Below are 26,679 nucleotides of genomic sequence, written 5' to 3'. Positions count from 1 at the left end.
CCACAGTGATACAACAGAATTCTGTTGCTCCACTTGGACTCAGAGTACACATGTGGCCAGCTGCTCTATCCTGATAGCTTGCCTATAGATCTTTGAGACCATCAGACCCCTCTAATCTAACTGGCTACCTGGTCCCAATCACCCCTTACCCTGCTTCATCCTGTTGCCACCCAAAATCCAGCTCCACAGTCCACTGAGCCGATACTGGGATGCAATGGAAAGATAATGAAATCAAGTGCTCTGGACACCAAGTGAAAGAGACAATGTTTATGTGAGTGAATCTCAACAAAGTTTACTTCAAAAGGTGAGTTTCAAAAATACACATGTAGCAGATTTTCCACTAGTTAGTATTAAACTTAAAATACAAGGGAAACTGTTATATCTGTTTGAGCCTGATCCAAGTTAAAGAGCATAAAGATAATCAATTACAAATCCTATAATTTCCATCCTCAATGTTACTAATATTTACATATTTTCAATTTTACCATTTGAATCAAGGTTCTATGATTTTTTTTTAATATAAAGTTTCTGTAAGTTCAAAAAGTGTGAAAATCCCTGAACTTAATGACCTGTAAGTTCCCTACTTACCAATGCTTAGAATTCTCTGATTTTCTCCATGCTCACACGAGTCACAAAAGTGCCCTTAGAGTTTCACAACTCCACCCCATGAGCATTAGCCCACTTGGCAGAACCTCTTGGCAGCTCCCTCTCCTTTGCAGGGGAGTCCCAGGGATGCAGAAGCTCAAATACACACTAGCATGTAAAGGATACACTGCTTTTAGAAATTCCCATTATCTTCCATTACAATATTCAGAAACAGACTTAAGACTCCACATTTACAACACTTAATTTTTTAACGACCTAACTCCAGCCCCCCCCCCTCCCCACTCCCCTCCCCCCATCTAGGGTCATCCCTCAATCCACAAGAACTTTTGGAGGAGGGAAATAGTTTTCAAGAGTGCCTCACATTTCTTTCTGGACATAGTAGGTGCTCAATACACATTTGTATTCACTGAACTCATAAAGCAAGATTTCTGATGCTGCATAAAGACTGAAGGGCCATCCAGTCATGAGACTGAAGGCTTTTTCACATTCTTTACATACAGTATTCCTCTCCAGCATGAATCTTCTGATGCTGAATAAGAGATGAACTCTGGCTGAAGGCTCTCTCACAAGAACAACATTTATAGGGTTTCTCTCCAGTATGAGTTCTCTGATGTTTTGTAAGGTGTGAGCTCTGACTGAAAGCTTTCCCACATTCTTTACATTTGTATGGTTTCTCTCCAGTATGAGTTCCCCTATGTTCAATAAGGTGAGCACTCCGGCTAAAAGCTTTGCCACATTCATTACATTCATAGGGCTTCTCCCCTGTATGAGTTCGTTGGTGCTGAATAAGGCCCGAGAGGCCACTAAAAGCTTTTCCACATTCATCACATTTAAAGGGTTTCTCCCCAGTATGAATGAACTTATGTCTAGTAAGGGATGAAGTGTCACTGAAAGCTTTTCCACATTCATCACATTTATAGGGCTTCTCCCCAGTATGAACTCGAAGATGTTGGGTAAGGTGTGTGCTCCTAGTGAATGCTTTCCCACATTCATTGCATTCATAAGGTTTCTCTCCAGTGTGAATTCTCTGGTGCTGAGTGAGGTGTGTACTCTTGTTGAAAGCCTTCCCACATTCCCCACATTCATAGGGCTTCTCTCCAGTGTGAATTCTTTGATGTTGAGTGAGGGACGAGCTCTTGCTAAATGCTTTACCACATTCATTACATTCATAGGGTTTTTCTCCAGTATGAGTTCTTTGATGTTTAGTAAGGGATGAGCTCTGGCTGAAGGCTTTCCCACATACGTTACATTCATAGGGTCTCTCTCCAGTGTGAATTCTTTGATGGTCGATAAGGGATGAAGTTCGACTAAATGCTTTCCCGCATTCTTTACACTTGTAGAGTTTTTCTCCAGTATGAATTCTCTGATGTTCAGTAAGGTGGATGCTCTGGCTGAAAGCTTTTCCACATTCATTACATTTGAAGGGTTTCTCACCAGTATGAGTTTTTTGGTGATGAATCAGGGATGAGCTCTGGCTAAAAGCTCTATCACATGCATTACATTTAAATGGTCTCTCTCCAGTATGGAATCTCTGATGTTTTGTAAGGGATGAGCTTTGGCTAAAGGCTTTCCCACATTCCTTACATCCATAAGGTTTCTCCCCAGTATGGATTCTCTTATGCTGGATAAGGCTTGAGAGGCCACTGAAGGCTTTGTCACAATCCCCACATTTATATGGTCTCTCTCCAGTATGAATGAACTGATGTCGATTAAGAGATGAGGCATCCTTGAAGGCTTTCCCACATTCAATGCATTTATAGGGTTTTTCTCCAGTATGGATCCTTTGATGCTGAGTGAGGTGTGTGCTCCGGGTAAAGGCTTTCCCACATTCAATGCATTCATATGGTTTTTCTCCAGTGTGAGTTCTCTGATGTTGAGTAAGATGTGTACTTTTGTTGAAGGCTTTCCCACATTCAGTGCATTCATAAGGTTTCTCTCCAGTGTGAATCCTCAGATGGTCAATGAGGGATGAGCTCTGACTAAAGGCTCGATCACATTCATTACATTTAAAGGGTTTCTCTCCAGTGTGTGACCTCTGATGTTTCAAAAGGGATGAGTTCTGCCTAAAGGCGCTCCCACATTCTGTACACTTAAAGGGTCTATCTGAACTGTGAATACCCACGTGTACAATAAGAGCTGAGCGGTTTCTAAAGCCTTTCCCACATTCACCACATTTCCAAGCTTTCTTCACTCCATATAGTTTCTGAAGTTTAGCTAGGTCTGAATTCTTTTGGAGATTTTTTCCATGTGCATCACAATTAAGAAGGTTTTCTTCTGGAGGAGTTTTCTGTTGTGTAACAAGGATGGACTTCAGACTGAAGGTTCCCTCAAATTCATTACATTCGTGGTCTTTGTCTCCAGTGGAGGTCTTCATGTGTGTGATTGTCATTTGTCTCATGTGGGTCTCCTGATGGCCCTGCTCTCTCTCTAGCTGGTCCTTACAGTCCCAGCTTTCTAGAAACATAGAATCCCAGGGAGCATCCCTTGTGAATCTTTCTATTATCTCCCCATGGGATGATCCTTCTTCAGAAAAGTCGTGCTTTGGAGAAGACTGCTTGATCTCAGGCTTAGTCTCCCAGTCTGAAAAAAAGACAGAATAAAAAGGTCTCCTATTTCCTGTGTTAGAAGACAGGAAACTGCTGGGGTGAAAATGAGATAATGAATTTGAAAAAAACACCTTCACAATGTAGATGACATCTCTAAGTATAGCACTGAAATTAGAAGGAAGGACAAGTGGGCAGGAAAACAGCAGCTGTAGGAGGCAGAATGGCCCAATATACACAGCCAACAAAGAGAATGAAAATAGCTTATCCAGAATTATGGGGAATTGGGAATACTAACTTGGTGAAAAGGCGAGGCTCCAGTTCTGCCTCTGCCACTCACTAGCTGTGTGACTTTGGAGAAGTTGTTTAACCTCTTGGTCTCAGTTTTCTAATCTGCAAAATGGGGATAATATTTCTAGCACACAAAGGCTTTCTGTGAGGCTTAAATGAGAATCCATTTAAAACACTTTGCTAGGTGGAGCAGTGGATAAAACACTGGCCCTGGATTCAGGAGTACCTGGGTTCAAATCTGGCCTCAGACACTTGACACTTACTAGCTGTGTGACCCTGGGCAAATCATTTAACCCTCATTGCTCCACCAAAAACAAACAAACAAACAAAAAAACACTTTGCAAACTTTAAAGCAGAAAGTCAGAATGGGAAGTATGACATAGAGAAATAGGTCAATCAGTGGAACAGATTAGGTCCCCAACCTACAGAAATAAACAAACACAATAGCCTGGTGTTTGATAAACCCAAAGATACTAGCTACTGTGGTAAGAACACTTTTGGACCATGGAAAGCAGTGTAATAGAAACTAGGCAGGTATAGAACAACATCTCAGCTGAGCTATACCAAGATAAGCTCCAAATGGATATGTGACTTAAGACATAAAGAATGCTAGCGTAAATAAATTAGAAGATCCAGGAAGAAATTACCTATCAGATCTATGGACAAGGAAGAGTTCATGTCCACACAAAGGATAGAAAGGATCGCAGAAGGTAAAATGGACAATTTAAATTATAGAACATTAAAAAGTTTTTACACAAACAAAATCAGTACAGCTAAAATCAGAAGAGAAGCGGGAAACTGGGGGAAAGAAATCTTTGCAAGAAGTTTCTCTGACAAAGATCTCATTTCTAAGATATACCGGGAACAGATTCAAATTTGTAAGAACAGCCATTCCCTAATTGGTAAGGGGTCAAAGGATTCAAACAGGAAGTTTTCAGAGGAAGGAATCCAGGTTCTCACTCAGGGGTGTCAAACTCAAATAGAAACAGAGACCTTTGAGCTGCATGTTGACTTAGAAAAATCATACCATAACATTATCTCTGTTGTAATGTATTTGTATTTAAAAAGAAATTCCCAATTACATTTATATCTGGTTTATGGTGCACTGTACCTTTGTTCCTAATCACTAATAATGAAGAGAAATGAAAATCAAAACAACTCTGGGGTACCACCTCACATCCATCAGATGGGCAAAGTTGACAAAAAAGAACAATGACCTACTAGAGGGATTGTGGGCAAACACGAGAATTACATTACTATTGGTGGTGCCATGAATTGGTCTAGTCATTCTGAAAAGCAATTTGGAACTATGCCCCAAACGTTATTAGAACTGTTCATACCCTTTTACCTAGGAATACCATTACTAAGTCTATATCCAAAAGAAAAAGGAAAAGTACCCATTTGTCAAACAATGTTTACAGTAGCTCTTTTTGTGGGGACAAAGAATTATAAACTAAGAGATGCCCATCAATTGGGGAATGGCTGAGCAAGTTATGATATATGAATGTCATAGAATACTATCATACTAAGAAATTAAGGAAACCAAAAACAGACAAACAAAAAAGGGGGTGGCCAGGTAGTTCAGTGGATAGAGCACCAGCACTAGTCAGGAGGACCTGAGTTCAAATCTGATCTCAGATACTTACTAGCTGTTTGACTCTGGGCAAGTCACTTAACCCTGGTTGCCTCAAAAACCAAACCAAACCAAAAATATTTGCAGAGAAACAGACTTCATATTATTATTTATGTTCAGAGGAAGGATACAGATGAGATTTTCCTTATGTAGATTATAAAACTGGCTTCCAAAGACAAAATGACAATGGATAGTGGCCCAACCTTGGTACCTGAAAGACCAAGATTTGAGTTCTGTTTCTGAAACAATGCCAGCTATGTGACCGTATGCAAGACACTTAACTTCTTGAGACCCCAGGCAACTCTCTAAGACTGTAAATTAAAAGGAGCTGATGATCTATATTAGAGGAGGGAATTTCTACACTGGGAAGTTCCTAGATGGATGAAATCAAGAGATCAGCACCTCTTCCCTCAAAATAACAACAGAACAAACAACACCCTAACCACCACTGCAACTAAAATAACCTGGCACAGAGGCAAGTAACAGGCATGGAGAATTTCATTTCTGCTGGGAGTCTCATTTTGCAAAAAATAGTCATCTCAAAGTCTCACCTTGCTGACAACTTTAGCCCTTAAAGGCGGAAGAATCAAGGAGGCAGTCCTTGTTAATGACATGAAATTGACTGAAAGCCGATGAATGGGGTGGGGGGGTGGGAAATGCAGCTAAAGGGACTACTGAGCTCCCAAGGACGTGAGCTCTTCGCTCACACTCCTTTCATCTAGCCCGTTCCCCCCCCCCCCCATGACATGGCATCCTACACTCTCATCCTATACTCGCTGTACCTGCTCTTGTTCCCTATCCCCCCACCTCAACGATACAAGAGGGGGAGGTCACTCTATCAAATCCATCCAACAGGACAGATCCCTGAGGGGGCAGTTGTCTTGGAGCCGCTTACATCATTCTCCCGTCCCTAAATGTGAGTGTATCCTAAAGCTCTGTCCTGGGTTCTCTTCTTTCTACATTCTCTCCTTTGACAGGGGACGGGTGAAGGAACAAGTACATGCTAAATGCTCCTCACTCATCCTCATTTTCTTGTTGAGTAAAGTGAGGCAGACCTTGCCCAGGATCATAGAACTAGTAAGTGTGGGAATTTGAACTCAGGTGTTCCTGATTCCAGGCCCCATGCTCTATCCATTGCAGTATCACTTAGCTGCCACCTAGGTGACCTCATCGACTCCCAAGTTTAATGACCATCTCTACACAGATGATCCCTTAACCTCCCATACAGCCACTCATTGCCACATCTTGTCCCTTCCATCTCCCCAGTGTCTTCATCTCCTGCTCACCATGCACACCATTAGCACCTTAGTTCAGAACTTTTTTTTTTTTTTTTTTGCAGGGCAATGGGGGTTGAGTGACTTGCCCAGGGTCACATAACTAGTAAGTGTCAAGTGTCTGAGGCCGGATTTGAACTCAGGTACTCCTGAATCCAGGGCCGGTGCTTTATCCACTGTGCCACCAGCTGCCCCAGTTCAGAACTTCTTAAGACTAAATTCCTGATCCCCCAACTGCTATTACAGTTGTTTACTGAGGCACTGAACATGAGCTTGAGATAAGAGAGCAGGTCAGAGGATTTGGGTCCCTGTATCCTTGGCACCCAACACAGAGCCTGGCACATATAGCAGGAGCTTGAGAAACGCTTGTTGACTGACTGAAAGAGAACATGCACCTGTGAGAATAGTATCAGGAATAACAATAATTATAACAACTAACATTTCTGTAGCACCTACTATGTGTCAGGCATTGTGTGCCAAACGCTTCACAAATATCTCATTTTTTGTTTTGTTTTGTTTTTTTGTGGGGCAATGAAGGTTCAGTGACTTGCCCAGGGCCACACAGCTAGTAAGTGTCAAGTGTCTGAGGCCAGATTTGAATTCAGGTCCTCCTGAATTCAGGTCCAGTGCTTTATCTACTGCACCACCTAGCTGCCCCACAAATATCATCTTATTTGATCCTCACAACAACCTTGGGAGTTAGACCCTATTACGATCCCTATTTTACAGAGGAGGAAACTGAAGCAAACAGAGGTTTAAGTGACTTGCCCAAGATCACACAGCTAATAAGTGTCCAAAGCAGGAACTCAGGTCTTCCCAACTCCTGGCCTGGCACTCTATCCGCTGTGATACCTAGGAAGGCTGAAGAGCAGAATAAGCCAAGACTTGCTAACAAAGATGGGCATTATAATTAATAATAAGGATGATAGAGACAGCAATGAATCCCATGGCTGCGCCAGGAAAGAAAATGGTCTCCAGGTTAGAAAAGATCTAACAGAATAAATAAGAAATTGTAGCACAAAATATAGAGATTAAGGCAGGCAGAGTTGTAGTTGCTTTAAAAGAACTCATAGGGGCAGTTAGGTGGTACAGTGGATAGAGCACCAGCCCTGGATTCAGGAGGACCTGAGTTCAAATCTGACCTCAGACACTTAACAATTACTTGTTGTGTGACCTTGGGCAAGTCACTTAACCCCAACTGCCTCACCAAAAAAAGAAAAAGAAAAAGAACTCATCTCCAGGCCTGGATGAGTTGTATTCTAGGGTGCTCATGATACCTACAGATATGATCCAAGAGGCTTGGCAAAAGCATGGATAATGGGGGTGGGGGGGGGGGATAGACCAGAAACCTGGACTTAGGGAAATAGCCTGGTTTTCAAAAAAGAAGAAAAGGGTGATAAACTGATAAATTTAAGTCCCCAACAAACTGATCTCACACCTTTCTCTCTTTCCTTTCTTTGTTTCTTTTTTTTGAAAGTGTTGTTAGATTGGGAGAATACTGTAAACATTCAACAAATACTTGAGAGTAAGACAGATACAAGTGTCAGGTACTACAGAAGATATTTTAGGTATGTCCCAAACCTATTGTGGTTACACTCAAGGTCTCGGATGATACTGTTCTGGACTGCTAAAGGATCTCTAATCATAGTCTTTGAGGGTTTTGCTATTGCTGAAAAGTCATCGTTGTGTCTACAGCCTGCTGGGGAGCCTCCCTCCATCTAGCTAGGCTGGACCTCTGACCCCCCAGGGCCCTGCCTCTGGTCTACTGGCCTTGCCTTTTTACAACACAAGGTCACTCCCAAAGCTACACTGAGGTACTGGTAGGCCTTTATTCATACGGATAAGCTGGTAGAATATGGGCTGAATAATGGCAGTGTGCTAGACTCTCAAATGGTAGAAGAGAATACCATACCACAGCACTGTCATCATCTAATGCTAATACTTCCACATATATTACTTCATTTGATCCTCACAGAAATGCCGTGGGAGAGGACAGGTAGACCTTATTATCTTTGAGAGGACAGACAGACCTTATTATCTTTCTTTTCCAGATGAAGAACTTCTGCTTCAGAGATGTTATGACTAGTACCAATTATTTTAAGAATGATTAATCTTGGGGCAGCTAGGTGGCACAGGGGCAGCTAGGTGGCACAGTGGATAGAGCACTGGCCCTGGATTCAGGAGTACCTGAGTTCAAATCCAGCCTCAGACACTTAACACTTACTAGCTGTGTGACCCTGGGCAAGTCACTTAACCCCAATTGCCTCACTAAAAAAAAAAAAAAAAAAAAAAAAAGAATGATTAATCTCTTAAAAGACTAATGGATCACTATCAAGTTAGAAGGCTCTGTCCTTAGTCCCATACTGTTCAAGATGTTTTTCTATAAACTTGGAAAAAATAGAGAAAGTATGCTTATTAAATCTTTGACCACAAAAATCTGAGAATAGCTGATACATTTTTTGGGGGTAATTTCATCCATATGGGTAAGTTCCATCATTGGGCATAGAGAACTGGCCAGGGCAGTGAGAGTTTAAGGCAGCACTTGAACCTGGGTCTTCCCAGGCCAGCCTTCTCTCCAGCCACTTTGTCATACTGCCTCTCTAGCTAATAAAATATCAGAAACAAAATCCAGAGTAATCTTGATGGGCTGGCATGCTAAGCGAAACCCAACAAAATGAAATTTAACAGACAAATGTAAAGCCACGGAGTAGCATGGGATGGTAGAAAGAAGACTGGGTTTGAGTCTCAGCTCCACCACTTATGAGCTGACAAGTGCCTTAAACTAAGTGTTGGTTTCTTCATATGCAAAATGGGTGGAAAATAATATTTTCACTACCTAATGCATAGGGTTGTTATGAAGTTTAAATGGGAATATATATGAAAACACTAAATGATAAAGCACTGTAAACGATTATCATCATTATCATTAACAAACACCTATATTTAGGTTGAAAAAAATCAGTTTCTCATACTTAATTTTTTCTTTTGAAATTCCCTACTCCCTCTCTACAAGAACCTTTGCTGAAACGCTTTCCACAAAGGCAGCAGTGAATTTTCAGAACATTTTACATTTTTCCCCCTCAGCAAAAAGATAAATCACAGTGTAAATTATATTGTTCTGTTGTCATCTTTGGCTAGGGTTAGGCCAAGAAGTTATTAACTAGCAAACAGTTACAGTCAAATGCTGCTAGTGCTCCTTAGACCTATAGGTTACAAACTTGGTATAGGAATGTTTGCATTTAATCATTAAAGTACCACTAGGGGTATGACAGCATTAACTTTCATAAACTTTTTTTTTGGGGGGGGCGGGGCAATGGGGGTTAAGTGACTTGCCCAGGGTCACACAGCTAGTAAGTATCAAGTGTCTGAGGCCGGATTTGAACTCAGGTACTCCTGAATCCAGGGCCAGTGCTCTATCCACTGCGCCACCTAGCCGCCCCTTTCATAAACTTTTATAGACAAATGGAAAAATCTATAAAACTTAGCTAGTAATATTACACAGCAATACACAGTTTTTATATTCTACACAAAACCAAAATTCTTGGTCTTAATGGCGAGTAACAATTTTTGTTTGAGAATCTGTTTAGAAAAAATATCAGTTTCTCAATGATGAGGGAGGCCTGGCTTGTGTTAGTTAATTGAGTCCAACAGGCATCAACCATGTCATGTGGCTAAAAAAGCTAACTCTTTCAATACTTCCAGGCTCTGTGGTTTCACTAGCATGATCCCTTTACCAATGTAGCTCCCAACTCCCTTCCTTCAAGAAGACAAACTATCTTTGGGAGTAACTGTGGCCTAAAAATTCAACCCCCTGCAGTCAACCTGGTGACTGGCCTCTCTAAATTTCGCTTGACTGGTCCTCAAGATAAGAGACAGTCTGCTGCTGAGCCGGGAGACCTGCTGCTGAAACTCTTCTGCTTGGCAGGAACCGCTAGACTTTATGCTCTATTAGACTCAATTGTCACCTGCTTGGAACAGAGGCACCCTAAAATGATCTGGGTAGGAGGATGAAATCTCAGGGTACCTTAACACATATTAACATGCTGTCCAGATCAAGATCATGGGAATAAACTCTTCTGTTTCATCATGTGCTTTTCACATCAAACCTAAAGTACTGCATAAAATTTGGGAGGCCAGTATTTAATGTTTTAAATTTTTTTTTTTGGTGAGGCACTTGGGATTAAGTGACTTGCCCAGGGTCACACAGCTTAGTAAGTGTTAAGTGTCTGAGGTCGGATTTGAACTCAGGTCCTCCTGAATCCAGGGCCGGTGCTCTATCCACTGCGCCACCTAGCTGCCCCGTATTTAACGTTTTAACAATATTTTTCAAAGTTTTATTGGTGTCTTTTGTTTTTCTATCAGTCATTTTCTGATGTTACTGCTCCTCGCTTATAGAACCCTTCTTTGTAATAAGGAAAACCATGTGAGCAAAACCAACGGTCAAGGCAATTGTACATTTCATCATACGCAGCATTCTTCATAGCATTAGTTCCCAACTTCTCTACAAAGAGGAGGGAAGAAGTATGTTCTGTCATCTGTTCCCTGGACCACTGATCATGATTTGCCTGTGTTTGGTATATTCAGTGATGAGAAAGTCACTCACTGAAAAAACAGCTCAGGGGCAGCTAGGTGGTGCAGTGGATAAAACAACGGCCCTGAATTCAGGAAGACCTGAGTTCAAATCCGGCCTCAGACACTTGACACTTACTAGCTGTGTCACCCTGGGCAAGTCACTTAACCCTCACTGCCCTGCTAAATAAATAAATAAACAAACAAATAAATAAATAAAATGAAAAGGCAACTCACTTTGCTGTTGTCTACCTCTATTAGAAAGTTCTTCCTTAGGATCTCCAAATCCAGGGGAAAAAAAAAAGAACCGTATAGATGCTGAATGAACCATACTATTTCTTTTGTTTTTGGTGCTGTTGTTGTTGTTTTTCTGTTTTGAGGTTTTTCCTCATTGCTCTGATTTTTCTCTTATAACATGACTAATGCAGAAATATGTTTAATGTTATTATATATATATATACACATACATACATACATATACAATATACATATATAGATAGATAGATAGATAGATGTATCTATGTATGTATATATGTATAAAACCTATATCAGATTACCTGTTGTCTAGGGGAGGGGGGAGGGAGAAAAATCTGAAATTGGAAAGCTTGTATGAACAAAAGTTGAGAACTATCTTTACATGTAATGGGAAAAAAAATTTAAAAAAAAAAAAGAAAGTTCTTCTTTTACCCAGGGTGCAGAATGACACTTACATTTTTGGGTTTTTTGCAGGGCAATGAGGGTTAAGTGACTTGCCCAGGGTCACACAGCTAATTAAGTGTCAAGTGTCTTGAGGCTGGATTTGAATTCAGGTCCTCATGAATCCAGTGCCGGTGCTTTATCCACTGTGCCACCTAGCTGCCCTTGAGACTTACCTTTCTGGACACAGATGCTGGGGGAACGGGCTTTGCTGGACAATGTGTATCTGTTATAAGAGCTTTTTTTTTTTAATGGGTGTCCAGGGAGGTGGGAGGAAGAAAAAAAATTTATTTTCATTAATCGAAAAAACTAAATTTAAAAGAAATTTAAAAAAAGAAAAAGTCTTCTTTATGTGTACTGGAAATCTGTGAAGCCCCAATTTAATAGGGGAAGTGATGAGAATGTTTCTGGAGGAGACAACCAGGATTGGGGGGGCGGGGTTAAAGATTATATTATATTCAGAAACAGTTAAAGGAACCGAGAATGTTAAGCCTTGAAAAAAGCCCCCTAAAGTCATAGGTGAGAGTATTAATTATCTTAAAGGCTTTTATGTAGAAGAGGGAGTAGACTTGTTCTAGAATGCTCCAGATGGTGGAAGCAGGTCAATGAATGGAAGTTACTAGGAAGCACATCTTGACTCAATCTAGGTAAGAATTCCCTAACAAGCGAGCCAACAATAAAAGTAGGGACTTCACCCGTAACCAGAAACGTTTACACAAAAGCTGGATGACCAAGGATGATCAAGGCTCCCTATTACCAAAAGGATGACGTTCCAGTTGCTTCATGTGAGATGTCAAATCCTCTCCATTATTCCTCACTCTCTGTTGAGATGAGGAAAGTGCCAACGTAAGGAAGGTGGGGACTGCAGGTGAAGTGGGAGAAGTGGGGTTAGGATGGGTTAAGTGAAAAGCCATGTGACTTGGATGGGACAGATTGTGTCTATCTCACATTCTTAAGTCTGCACAGATCCTGAAGGAATGAAGTGAAGAGGAGTCATGCTTTGGCAAGACAAGTACATAGGTAGATTAAGTACATACTACCTAATCAGTAGCTCATTTTGTAAACACAAAAGAATTGAAAGCACACAAAACTGAGAGCTGGAATGTAACTGTTCATATTGGTATTTAGGACTCATGGAACAGATAAGAATAGTGTGTTCATTCTATGATCCAAGAGTATAGTGGGTTTTTTTGTTTTGTTTTGGTGAGGCAATTGGGATTAAGTGACTCGCCCAGGGTCACACAGCTAGTAAGTGTTAAGTGTCTGAGGCCGGATTTGAACTCAGGTACTCCTGACTCCAGGGCCGGTGCTCTATCCACTGCGCCACCTAGCTGCCCCCTGAAGAGTACAGTGTTAAAAGTGAACCTTGAACAGTATGGACTTCCTTCTGAATGGGACTGAGTTCATTCCCTAAAAGCAGCAAGGATTTGCTTCCATTCCACTGGAAAAACTTGGGCCTTGATGGCATTCCTTGACATGATAGCAAAGAGCAGAGGCCAACTGGGAAAGGATCTTGAACAGGCCAGCTTGATGATTACCAGTGACTTGATGGCATCAGTGCTCCTGCTGAGCAGAAGCTGGGTGGTTTAGGATCTTCCTAGCCGTGGTACCAAGGAGGTCTAGACTGAGCATACAATACTCGCAGCCTCTGGTCATTCTATCCTCCACACCCAGAATGCCCTTTTGCCTCTTCTCCATCTAACCAAATCCTTCATGGCCAAGGTCAAATCCCATCACTTCCCAAAGCCAACTACTCCAGCCAATACTGCTCTTCTTTCAAATTGCATCCTACTAGCTTTATTTTTCACTTCAGCACTTACATAGATCACTTTGTACCATTATGGATTTCTTTCATCTGTGTATCTCCCCAAAATGTATCTGTGTCATCTACCCAAAATGACCATAAACTTCTGGAAGACAGAGACCACGTCTTAAGATTAATATTGTGTCTCTCTTGTAACTGTTGGTTAGGGAGGGTGAGACAGAATAAGTGGTGGGCAAAATATGATCACAGAACAAATGGGAAAGAGCAAAGTTCTCTCACCTGCCTGGCACCTTAGAAACCAAACACTGGGCCTCGGTTTCCTCTTTTGTAAAATGAGGTTGTAGTAGATGATCACTAAGATACTTTCCAGCTTGAAATCAATGATCTGATATGAATAACTTGCTTGGAGAAGCTTCTAATGTAGACTGGGATATAAATCTTACACACTAAACCAATTATGGAGCACCCCAATGCAACGGGTAATTGCAACACTGCATATGATACACAAGTACAAAAAGAGTATGGAGAAAGGTATGCTCAATATGTTTGGGGAGGCAAGTTCAAGGTGGAGGAAGAGGAAGAGATGAAATGAAGTTGATGTAAAGACAAAAGGCACTAACTACTAAGACGTATTTTTAAAAACCTGATAGGGGCAGCTAGATGGCGCAGTGGATAGAGCACCGGCCCTGGAGTCAGGAGCACCTGAGTTCAAATCCGGCCTCAGACACTTAACACTTACTAGCTGTGTGACCCTTGGCAAGTCACTTAACCCCTATTTCCTCACTAAAAACAAAACAAAAAAAACCTGGCAAGGTGAAGTGCCCATTGTCATGTCAGGAACCAATAATGATGTCTAGATTGAGAGGAGATGGGAGAGAGTCACTGCAGGCAAATGACACGATGAAATCAATGGGTTTTGGGGGCAGAAGAACATTACAGCAGCAATCAGTAAAGAAGAGAAGCTCGGAGGCTTCTACAGCAATCTAAGCCTGTAGTATCAGTAGTCTCCAGAGTGTTGCCAGTGAAAGTGAAGAAATGCCAAATCAGACATTTCAAAGAAGAATCAATAGGACTCAGTGAATGATTATATAGGATGAGAAGGAGAGGACGGGGCCAAAGGTGACCTGACAGTTTCCTTGTCTAGGAAATGGGAAGAAGACCAACAAATGCAAGGGGGACTAATTTGGATGCAAAGATGAGCATAGTTTTGAATGAGAAGAACATAAGGTAAGTGTGAATTATCCAAGGGTCTCTAAAAAGATGGAAATATGGGAATGGAATGAGAAGTCAGGGCTGGAGCTCTAGCTTTGGGAGCATGAAAAAAAATCTGTTTAACTTATCTTGGACTTATAACATGATGACTTCCTGAGAAAAGTCTGATAAACATATCTCACCCCTCTTTGTTGCGGGGGGGGGGGAGAGGCATATGTGTAGAGGGGGACGGACAATAGATTATAAAAAATATACTTGATAGATATGGTCACCGTGCCAGTCAGTTTCACTAAACTGTTTTTCTTTGTTACAGGGGAGGATCCTATTGACTGAAAAACTGTATAGTATAAAAAACAAAAAAGCATAAATAATATTTTAAAAAGAAATCTGATTCTTTTGAGAAGTCAGGATACTAAGTTAGTTAACTAGAAAGTAGGTTCAGTCACACATGCCTTAAGTACATGAGGAAAAGGAGAACCAGATTAATAAGGAAGGTCGCTGAACAAGAGAGATAGAAAACGAGAAGGGGGGATTGTTCCAAAGTGGCGAAGTCAGAGGCTAGCTACTGTGATAAAGAAGTAAAGATACCAAACAAGTTCAGAGAGCCAGAAGAAAAAAGGCTTTTACTGAGTTGCAAAATGTTACTTTGCTTATCAACCGAGGATAAGCTGACCAAGAGGATCAAAGGGCATGATGATACCAGAAGCAAGCATGAAGAAATGAGAAGAGCCACCTTTTCAACCAGAAATTTTTCTAGGTTCTATTTGGCACTGTACAATTTCTCCTTTGTTTCAAAGTGAATTTTTTTCTTTTGCTACTGCAAATCCTGATTTTTACAAGAGCACTGGTGAGTGTGGAGTTGTATACTCTTGGCACTTAATTTTCCATGTCCATTTCTAACATTCTGTGCCTGCTACACTCGAAAAGGGTTAACTATTTGGTGTGAGGGAGTCATTAGCATCCAGCAGAAGGGAGTGAAGAAAGAGGCAAGGATGCCCTTGAGGGAGAGAAAGTGATGAAATGAGTAAAAACACTATTGAACTTGTGCTCTGTTATAAAGACTTCTATAGCTTAAAGAGTAAGCCCAGTAGGATTCAGGCCAGAGGAGCCAGCATCTGGTCTGCTGTGCTTTCCTTGGGCAGCTTGGCATGGGGCCAGTGGGTAGCTGTAGTCACTGCCTTCACCTGAGCAAAAATGAATGTTGGAGTTTCCCACGATAAGGGAAAACCAAATACCAGAGCAATGAGTAGCAATGGTATGTGGCTAACATTTACATCAGGAGTTGGCTTGCTTTCTCTTGTCTTGCTCATTGTTCCCTTCTTTAGTGTTCCTGTTGCTTGGAGCTTACCCAACCTCCATCAGCTGGGGAGGCATGTACAATTGCTTGCAGTAAAAAGAATGCCTTTTGGAAAGAGTGAAACCAGGCTGTTAACACCCTGGGAATAAAGACTCTACTCTGGGGCAAATTTCCAGAACAAGCATGGTCCTACCCACTAACTCTGAAACACAGCTTCTCTCCCCACGGCACTGATGGCCCCAAGTGCCACAACTGCATGGTATGAGTAAGTGCTAAGCTGAAAACAGATCCATCCTGACCACAACTTTACATGGTCGCTGCTTATTCTCTGACAAAGGTATAGGCAGTACACACTATGCCATTTCTACTGTAAAGTACAATGGGAAGCTTTGATATTCAAGGTTTAATGACTGACTCTTTGTATGCTACCTGGAAAAGCAGGTAGCTTTTTAATTTTTTTTTTTTAAACAAGAAAACGGCCCTAAGTATTTGGCATGTCCAGAAAACGTTTTTTCTTTTAAAAATTCATGTATCAGTATCAACAACATTGTGTGCTGATCAACTGTGATAGACGTAACTCTTCTCAGCAATACAATGATCCAAGAAGATGCCAAAAGACTCATGATGGAAAATGCTCTCTGCATTCAGAAAAAGAACTATGGAGTCTAAATGCAGATTGAAGCAAACTATTTTCAGTTTTGTTGTTGCTTGTTTGTTCTTGTTTATTCTTTCTTGAGTTTTTGTTTTCCTTTTGTTCTGATTCTTCTCTTACAAAATGACTAATGTGGAAATATGCTTAACATGACAGTAATGTATAATCTATATTAAATTGCTCTCTGGCCTCGGGAGGCGGAAGGGAAGGGGGGGAAGAGAAAAATTTGGAACTCAAAAAATATTTTTACATGTAATTGGGAAAAAAAATTTAAATTAAATTTAATCTAATTTTGAAAAAAAGAAAAAACATTCGTGTATACCTCATTTTTTGATATAACAATAATGTCTACATCTATATCTCTCTCGAAAAAATGTGTCCCCACCCCCCACCCCGTAAGCCTTCTCTTGTGACAACTGATAGTGACCAATAACACAGGAGTCTTAAGAAGAGAAGTAGCTTACTTTATTTTTTTTTTTTTTTCGGCAGGGCAATGAGGGTTAAGTGACCTGCCCAGGGTCACACAGCTAGTAAGTGTCAAGTGTCTGAGGCCGGATTTGAACTCAGGTCCTCCCGAATCCAGGGCTGGTACTTTATCCACTGTGCTACCTAGCTGCCCCAAAGTAGCTTACTTTATAATGAATGTGTGCTGCCTCAAAAGAATTACCTAACCAGTCACAGTAAAACTGAAATCTATTTTTATATGGATCAGAATGATTATGCTTTTGAAAAGAGGTCTGATGTGGGAGTCTGAAGGCCTCCTGTAGGCTTGATAAGTATATCTTGTATTTGTTTTCTTGGCTCAATGTTTTTTATCCGGATGTGATCAATTTCAGATATATCAGGGTAAAGATGTGCCCAGGTGATGGTACTTTCAGGCCTCATTAGGCACAAGTGTCTTCCTACAGTTTCCCGTTCAATGTTCTCAAGTTTCCAACATTCATGTAGGGTCAAGAAGAGTTCTGTTTTTCTGGATAAAAGGCGGTTAGCTATTTTTTTAAAAATGACATTCCAAGAAGTCAGAAGTATGTTGCAATGTGCAGTTCTAGTATGTGACTTTAATTATTTGGGGTTCTGTAGATGTAAAAAAAGCACATAAATTTAGATATGGGTCTGGAAGAACAGAGTTCTGTTTTGCTAGGAATGTTACCTTTATTAATTATTCAATATTTTATTAATTTAAAATTTTAATTTTATTAATTTCCTGCCTTGTGTTGTTTAACATACATAGTTGTTTTAGCAAATTAAAAAAAAAATAAGTTTGTGATAAATGAATAGCTCTAAACTTGCAGGGAAGCTAAAGCTGCTATTTATAACAGGAACTGAATGTTGGGAGCACTTCTGGGGCTGGAGACAGGAAGACTCGAGTTCAAATCCTGCCTCAGACACTTACTAGCTGTGTGACCCTAAGCAAGTTCCATAATCTCTCTGGGCCTCAGCTGTATATAAAATGAAGTAGGTAGACTACCTGATCTTTAAGGCCCCTTTCAACCCTAGTCTATGATCCTTTGAACGACTATGGTAATCTATGGTCATCTGTTGACAGTATTTAAAAACTTTAGGGGTAGTCATTAAAAAAATCAAACAAAATAAACTCTGCAAATAAAATAAACTCTGCAATAAAAGCTGCAAAATAATGAATTAATAGAAGTGTCAAGTGTTGTGAAACAACTTCCACTTGAGGGAAGAAGAGGAGTCACCGAAGGAGACAGAGAAGTGGCTGGAAAAGGAAGCAATCAACAAGCATCAGGAAAAGCTAAAGAGTTATCATGAGGAGGAGTGATCTGGGCGTGGTGGCTCACGCCTATAATCCCAGCTCCGAGCCTGGCAATTGAGCTGCAGTGGGTTATGCCAATCAGATAGACGTCCGCCCTGAGTTAGGCCTCAATATGGGGAGCTTCTGGCAGCAGGAGTCACCAGATTGCCTAAAGAGGGGGGGCCAGCATAGAAATGGAGCGGGTCAAAAATCCCCTGCCAATAAGTAGTGGAGCCAGGCCCGTGAGTAGCTTCTGTACATTCAGCCTGGATGAGATGGGGAGACCCAGTCTTTAAAAAAATAAAAGAAGGGCTGGTTCATAATATCAAATAAGGCAGATAAAAGGCACTAGAGTGGCTATCAGGAAGTCAACTGTGACCTTCACAAGAGTAGTGAGAAGCGAGGCTGATAGATTTTAGGAGTTTTTTAGGGTGAAGTGTATGCAGCAGGTATAAAGCACATGTTCAAGGAGCTCCTTGATGAAAAGGGACATGTCTGACAAAAGCCAGAAGGGGGAGCAGGGTTAAAAAAAAAAGAGTTTGTTTGAATTGGTTCAAATAGAAGAAATCTATGCAAGTTTGAAGGGAAAAAGAGACAAAGTCTGTAATGAAAGAGTAGAGTGAGCAAAGTGCTGGAGAAGGGTTGGGATCCAGAATACAAGTACAAGAATTAGCTTCAGGGAGAAAGCACTACACTTCCTTTGAAACTGGAGGACAGATGCCAAAAAATGTCGAAGTAGCTGGAATTCTATACAGAAGCTCGTACCAGAAGACCTCCAGCTCCTCTGAAGGCCCGTGGGGCTTTGAGGTGAGGCCCATGCCACCTCTCAATGACCAACAGACCTAGTGCTTCCAGTCATCACCATTTCTTTGTCACTCACCTGAATAGGGGTCTCTTGAGACTTCCCTTTCCAGCATCCAGGGATCATCTTTTCTCTCCAACTGTGAGACTACATCAGGTTTGGAAATTGGAAGGCCTGCTCATGGAGAAATAAATAGGACTTCACTATTTGTGCATCCTGCACATCAGACTCCAAGAATTACTTATTCAGTACAATCAATCATAAATAAGAATGATTTTCCAGGTAAGGACCCAAAGCCCAGAGCTGGTAACCTGAGGCCACTTGGCTGCTGGGTGACAGAACAAGTGCTGGAACCCCAACTTCTTACGTCACGCTCCATGGTTCTTTACTCTACAACATGCTATCCCAAACTCTTTGTCTTCAGGGAAAGGCAGACCCAGAAGGAGGTAAAATGGCCCCAAAATAATGCTTAGTAGTAAATTCCCATAAAAAGTGGGTGGGACATCCAGAAAAAAGAATTGTGGGATCTGAATGCAGATTGAACCATACTGTCTCTACTCTTTTTGTTTTTTGAGGTTTTTCCCTCGTGTTCTGATTCTTCTTTCACAGCATGACTAACGCAGAAATATGTTTAATGTAATTGTACATCTATAACCTATATCAGATGGCTTTCTGTCTTGGGGAGGGGGGAAGGAAGGGAGGGTGGGAGAAAAATTTGGAACTAGAAATCTTATAAACTATCTTTACATGTAATTGGAAAATAACAAAATACTTTTAAGATTAAAAAAAATTACCAACTTAAAAAAAAAAGAGTGGGTGGGAGATGGGTAAAGGAGACAATGTGAGTTTAGAAAAATAATAGTCTTGAGGCTGGAAGAACAGGAATTTCCTACGATGTAGCTATATGCACTGGGACCTTGTAGGAGAAAGCCCTGGCTTGGGGAAAAAGAGGATGTGGAAGAAGCTATAGCCACTAAAGCTATCTACTTTCAATTCAACCAAGTGTTGGACTTTCCATTAGCAACAATGAATGAGAATGTCTCTAGACTCCAGAACCCCAAGCCAAAGGCCTTGAACATATTACCAAACGAGGAGATCAAAAGATCCAATGGGAAGATTGAGTTCTCAAGGCAAGTCATCCTTACCCATTGAGACCAAGTGCCTATACTTTTCCATGATCACATCTCTGTACACGTCCTTTTGAGTTGGGTCCAGCTGACCCCACTCCTCTTGGCCAAAGGCCACAGCCACATTCTTGAATGGCACCGATTCCTGAAAGAAACAGCAGGAGAGGCTCTGTCAAGTGCTTGAATGAAACCAAGAATTCAGGAATTAATAAGCTCTTATATCTCGGCACTCTTTGATACTTGGAAAAAATAAATCTAGGGAATGAAGTAAGCGGAAGTATTACTATTTGCCCAAGTATATTAACTGATGCTATGTTTTATCTTTTTGGCTTCAAGCTATTTCTTAGTTAGAGAAGCAATGTGCTACAAGGGTAAGCCCACTAAGCTTGAAGTCTTGAGTCTACAACCTGCTTGCTGTGCAATTATAGGAAAATCACTTCACTTTTGTGTCTCAATCTCCTCATCTGTAAAATGGACATAATACTTGTACTACATGCTTCAAAGGTTGGCTGTGAGGATAAAGTGAGATCAAATGTGTATCTTACTTTGAAAATGTCTAAAGTGTCACCAAAATATCACTCAGTCAAAAAGTACTTATGCAACACGATGTGCTAGTAAGCATTGTGCCATGAGCAAAAATGAAAGGGACTGTCTTTGAATTTTATTGAGGTATCCCTCAACAAAGAGAGATAGAGATTATACACACACACACACACACACACACACACACCTATATACAAGCATATACAACATGTATACAAGGTAATTTGGGGAGGGAAGGCACTAGCAGATGGGGAGGTCAGGAACAAAATGGCGGTTGAGTTGAACTTTGGCAAAAGCACACCAAGGCTCAGAGGTGAGTAGGGATGGAGGACAGAGTATGCAAAAGCAAAGAGATGGCAGCTGGAGTGTTGTGTTCAAGAAACACCCTGGGCAGTTTGGCTGGACAGTAGAGTACATGAATATATAATGAGGTTGGAAAGTAGGTTGGCATCAGATTATAAAGGGCTTTAACTGCCAAACAAAGGACTTGGCATAAATGTGCATTATTTGAAGGCATAAGCTCAGGTATCCTGAAAATGTCTGGAGGGAGCCTTTTGATTTTTCTAACAGATCTGAAACATAAGCCAAGAATTCTCATGTAACCGGGAGGCAGTGTGGCATAGGGGATGGGAGAGAACTTTGGAGTCTGGGATATGTGGGCTCAAGGCTTGCCTCTGACACACGCTGGTGTTTAACTCTCTCTAGTCCTGTTTCTAAGGTGCACAGCAGAAGCTGAGGCAGAAGGGGTCCTCGAGGAGAACACTCTGCACACCATTTGAAACCACAGGCTCAGACACACAAAATGATATACGCATGTATATTACCTACACAGCTACCTGGACATGTAAGCCCATCCCTGATAATGAATGCCTTTCCTCTCAAAGTATCTTGTGTTGAACTACTGTGCATTTCTTTTCTTCATATTGTGTCTGTTTAGACTTCAGTAGATACTTGTCCCCTCCATTAGAACATAATGCAATGCTCCTTGTAGCTGCAGAATTTTCATTCATTGTACTTGTATCCCCAGTGGCTACCATAGTGTCTGGCACATAGCAGGCACTTCATAAATACCTGATGATTGATTAATACAATTGAACTAAGTTCTGCAAACGAATGCAAACTCACTAACATTTCTGATTTGCTCCTAGGGAACCAATAGAATGAGTAGACTTGAGAGACGCAAAACCAGTCAATTGCTATGTGAAGTCTGAAGCTGGGAATGAACATTGTCAACTAGTCAGGGTGGGAATTGGGGAAGGCTTTGTGGAGGAAGTGGTATCTGAGCTGGACTTTAAAGGCTAGCAGAGCAGGATAGTGCCAGCCCATGGAGGGCTATTGAAGGCCAGGCAGAGGAGTGTGAAGTCTGCTGGGCAGACACTGGGAGCCACTGAACCTTTCTGATGTGACTAGAATAATACATAACAGACTTATTCTGGCATTGGTGTGAAGGATGGATGGGAGGAAGAGAACAGAGATGGGCAAACCCTTAAAATGGATATTATGATAGTTCATGAGTGGTCATGAGGGCTGAGACTTGGGTAGCAGCAGTAGAAATAGACGAGGGGATAGGTGTGAGTGGGACTACGGAAATGGAAATGGCAGGGAATGGCGATTACAGATGAGAAGGGAGAGAGACAAAACTAGGAGTCTAAGAATTCTAAGGTCATAAAATGGGAGAGTAGGTGAATGTTGGCACCACTGAAGTCAGAAGACAGAGCAACTTTAGGAGGGGAATAACGAGCTCAGCTGAGGCCATGTTGAGTTTATGGTGCTGGTGGAACATCCTGAGAGATCTTGTGGCCTAGAGGTGTCAAGCATGCCCACAACACTCCAGGGAGCTGCTGACCCAGATTAAAATGTAACTGGGGGGGGGGGGGGGCGGGGCGCGGCCTAGGTGGCACAGTGGATAGAGCACCGGCCCTGGATTCAGGAGGACCTGAGTTCAAACCTGACCTCAGACACTTAACACTTACTAGCTGTGTGACCCTGGGCAAGTCACTTAACCTTCACTGCCCCCCCCCCAAAGTAACTGGGAAATATTTAGTAAAACAAATAAAAATACAATAGAACCCACCATTAATATGAGGTTTTCTAAGTCAATCGGGGACCCCCAGGGATCATTATGTACAGGTCAGTGGCTCCTGTGTTTGAGTGTGACACCACTATGGTAGGACTCTACATGTAGACCTACAGATTTAGGGAGTTGGCAGATGAAAGCTGTGTAGGGAGGGAGGGCAGAGAAATGTCAAGAAGGCCCAGGCAAGACACTCGAGGCTCACCCTGAAGATAACAAGGAGACAGAGGAAATTGTCTGAAAGGTAGGAGGAGACTCTCAAGAGTGGCCTCTCTTAGGCTGACATAGTGAGGAGCATCAAGCGAAAAGAAGCTGTTGCTCCCTGTATCAAATGATGCACAGAAGACAAGGGAGAAAAGAAGTGGAAAAAAGATGGCTGGACTTAGCAACCCAGAGCCCAATCTTCAAGGAGAGAACACAGAGGGTTGGGTCACAAAGCTCCAGGATGAAAGGACTAGGATCTGCTGAGAATGAAAAAGGTGTTTAAGGAAGGCAAACTGAGTCTGACTCACCTGGGGCCCAGCTGGCAAGATCATAGCAGCCATGTCTTCCTCTGGGTGATTTTCATCCTGAGAAGGCAGAACTGGGGAATAAAAGAAGGCACAAGAGGAATCAGATTGTCTTGAAGCTCCCAGATCCACCCATAGGCTAGAAATCCCCACACCCCAGCTGGGTGTGCTCCTCCAATGAACAATGACTACCTTGAGAGGTAGTGTGGTGGACCTGGGTTCGAATCCTACTTCTGACACATAGAGTGACACTGGATGAGTCACTTAACTTCTCAATTCCCCAGGTAACTCTCTGAGTCACAAATGTGTTACTTATCTACATCTGTGGAGGAATTCCACACCAGAAATTCCTATACTAATGAACTCACAGGCCCAGACTCACACACCTTACTGCCCCCAAAACCCAACCTGCCTTATTGGTTCTCTTAAGGCCAAAATAAGATCACAAACTTGAAAAGGCTTTGAGAAATAAAGAATCTAAACCTATTGATTTAAGAACCTTCTGAAGGAAAGGGAAAAAAAAAAGGTTTACAAGGAAATAATTGGCAGTTCTTACCACAGGTACAATTGCAGAATGCATTTTTCTGAATAGTTTCACTGCCTTGAACCTAGTAATAATTGTTTATGGAACTAAATTCGGGAGTCCCTTGTTGGGTACAGCAGGACTGGAGGAGAGAATTCATCTGGATGATGGAAAGGGGTTCATGGTGAGCTCCCAAACAAATTCAATGAGCTCACCATGGAGCCCTAATCCATAAGTTTCAACCTCCCAGCAGCCCTTGCAGATATCTTTTTCTTCTTTCCTGCCTTGGGAAAAATGATACCTCTACTCTCACATCCTTCTGCAATTCTCACCTCTCTCTTCAATCATTTGGGTCAAATCCTCCATGGTTAGCCCTTCCTCACTGTCTTAGAGATGGTCAGGAATTGCAAAGGCGGCAGCGGTCCCAGGATCTGTTCCTCTGTGTATCAATCTCCAGCCTCAGCCCTGAAGCTCTGGTTGAGAGATCTCTGGTCAGGTTTGTCTCCTGCTAGGCTGGATTCCTACTCCCTGGGGGTGGTGGGGGGGGTTGTTGGGGGGAATTCTCCTCCACTTTCACTCCCAGGAACCTGAGTGGGCTGGGATCTGGGGCTCAGGAGCAGCGTCCCTTAAGCAGGGATGGTGGCCTTGGGGCTCCAATTTCTGTCTCCCTCGTGGGAAGCCCACCCTCTCGAGTCCCAGGGTAGGTTCCTGGAGACTCTGTGGGCAGAGACAGGCTGAAGTCAGCACGAAGACCCCAGAAGCCTTAGTCCGACCGAGGGCCCTGTAAGAATGCCCAGCGATCCTGGAACACAGGAATGGTGATAGGGTGAGGACCAGCCGGCAGCCAGACAAGCAGAAACAGAACTGGTGGAGCTGGCTTCCACAAACAGAGACAGAGCTCTTCTCTGACGCAAAGAGATCTGCAGGGACTTGGCCCCTGTCCCACTAACGTCAGCCAAACCCAAAGATCCACAGCCTGGCCCTAGCTTCTTATGGCTCAACAGGAGGAGGAGAGGCTCAGTCACACAAGGGAACACTCGGACACCCACCCACATACACACCCACACACATACAGATGCAAGGATCAGAAAAAGGGTGGTCTCCGAAGGGGAAGGGGAGCCCAGCTGCGCCTCTGGCCTCCCTTGGGAGAGGGTGGTACCGAGGGTGCGGTCGCAGGCATTCAAGTGAGAGCCGCCCCCTTCTCGATCCCTTATGCCCCCATCCTCGACCCTACCCCGCACACTCCCAACATCCCGGGGTCGTCCGCCTCCCCGCAAAAGGCAAGGACATTAGCACGCGACAGGCGAGTGGTTACCATGGTGACCTCGAGCTTCAGTCTGAAACACCCATGGGCGCCGTGAACCCTTAGGCACCGACGTACCTTCCCCGAAGTCTGCAATCGGACCAACGTTGCCAGCGAAGAGGACGCACCCGCCAGGCCAGACAGCTTAGTGCGCCTGCGCACACTGGGCTTCCGGACTGCCCATCCGAGACGTCCGCGAGCCGAAGACATTCCTGCTCCTAGACTCCATTTCCCAGAATGCCGTCTCACCCGAGGTTCTTACCTCGTTTACCGCTACCTTCCCAGTTTCATAACCCCTCACAGTGTGGCCCGGCAAGTCAATGAAAAGAAGCGCCTCTGCTAGTCCACAGAATTCTGGGAATTGTAGTTCTAAGGAACGGCTAACGACCACCAAAGGGGAAAAACGCGGGCCAGAGCCCACTTCCGGAAGTGTTCCCTAGCTCGCAAGCCCCACGCCCAATTTCCCTCCGAAGGATTTAGGTGTGCCTGTTTGAGTTGGGCTGCGCAGGCGCATTGGCCTAAGCCTGCCCTCGCACAGCCTGGCGCGAGGTGTGAGGTGCTTGAGGGCAGAGGGTAGAGTCCAGGTCGGGACGGTGAAGAGGTAAATGGGGTCCGTGGGAAAGGTGTCGAGGCACCCAGGAGGCTACTCTCCTTCCATCCTGACCTCCCAGCTCAGGAATGTCACTGCTCAGTGGAACTGTCACCACCTCTGTGGAAAATTGGTACCATTGTGAGAGAGTGCCAGCAGGGTCTTTTAATACTCAGTCGGGCATCGGTGAGCATCTTATACATGAAAATATCCTTGCTTCCCACCTTCCTAACCGATTTTTGCTTGATATTAATAATAGCTGGCATGTATAAAGCACCTACTATGTGTCAGGTACTCTACTAAGCACTTTACAATTATTATCTCATTTGATTCTCCCAACAACCGCGGGACGTAGGTGCTATTATTTCCCCCATTTTACGATGAAGAAACTGAGGCAGACAGAGGTTAAGCGACTTGCCCAGACTCAATAGAGCTTCTAATTGTCTGAGGTGGAATTTGAATTCGAGTTTTCCTGACTCCAGGCCTAATACCTCCATGGAGCTTCTCTATTTTCTACATTCATAACTACTATAGGATCACTGAAATCCCTTAGTTCACAGGCTCAAAAATGTTGAGTTAGAAGGTCAGTCAATCAGTCAATTAAATTTATAAAGTACCTTCTATGTGCCAGGCATTATGCTAAAGCACTGGGGATACAAAAAGTGACAAAAGGAGCCCGCAATCTAATTGGGAAGATGACATGCACATAAATATGTACAAACAAGCTATATGTAGGATAAATAGGAAGCAATTAACATCGGAATGCACTAGAGAGGTTGGAGATGGCTTCCTGTAGAAGATGAGATTTTGATTGGGATTTAAAGGAAGCCAGAGAGGCCAGTAGGCAGAACAGTGGAGGGAGAGTGTTCCAGGCACAGAGGACAGCCAGAGAAAATGTATGAGGCAAGATGTGGA

General features: G+C 42.7%; 1 pseudogene; it reads right to left on the bottom strand.

The window, feature by feature from the left end:
- Positions 1 to 901: 901 nt before the first annotated feature.
- LOC122733333 lies at positions 902 to 25,301 on the bottom strand (annotated as a pseudogene).
- Positions 25,302 to 26,679: the final 1,378 nt, after the last annotated feature.

The sequence above is a fragment of the Dromiciops gliroides genome, chromosome X (genome assembly GCF_019393635.1).
Source record: "Dromiciops gliroides isolate mDroGli1 chromosome X, mDroGli1.pri, whole genome shotgun sequence".
Taxonomy (NCBI): Eukaryota; Metazoa; Chordata; class Mammalia; order Microbiotheria; family Microbiotheriidae; genus Dromiciops; species Dromiciops gliroides.
Note: the sequence above shows the minus strand (reverse complement) of the source record. Positions and strands in the feature narration are given on the sequence as shown.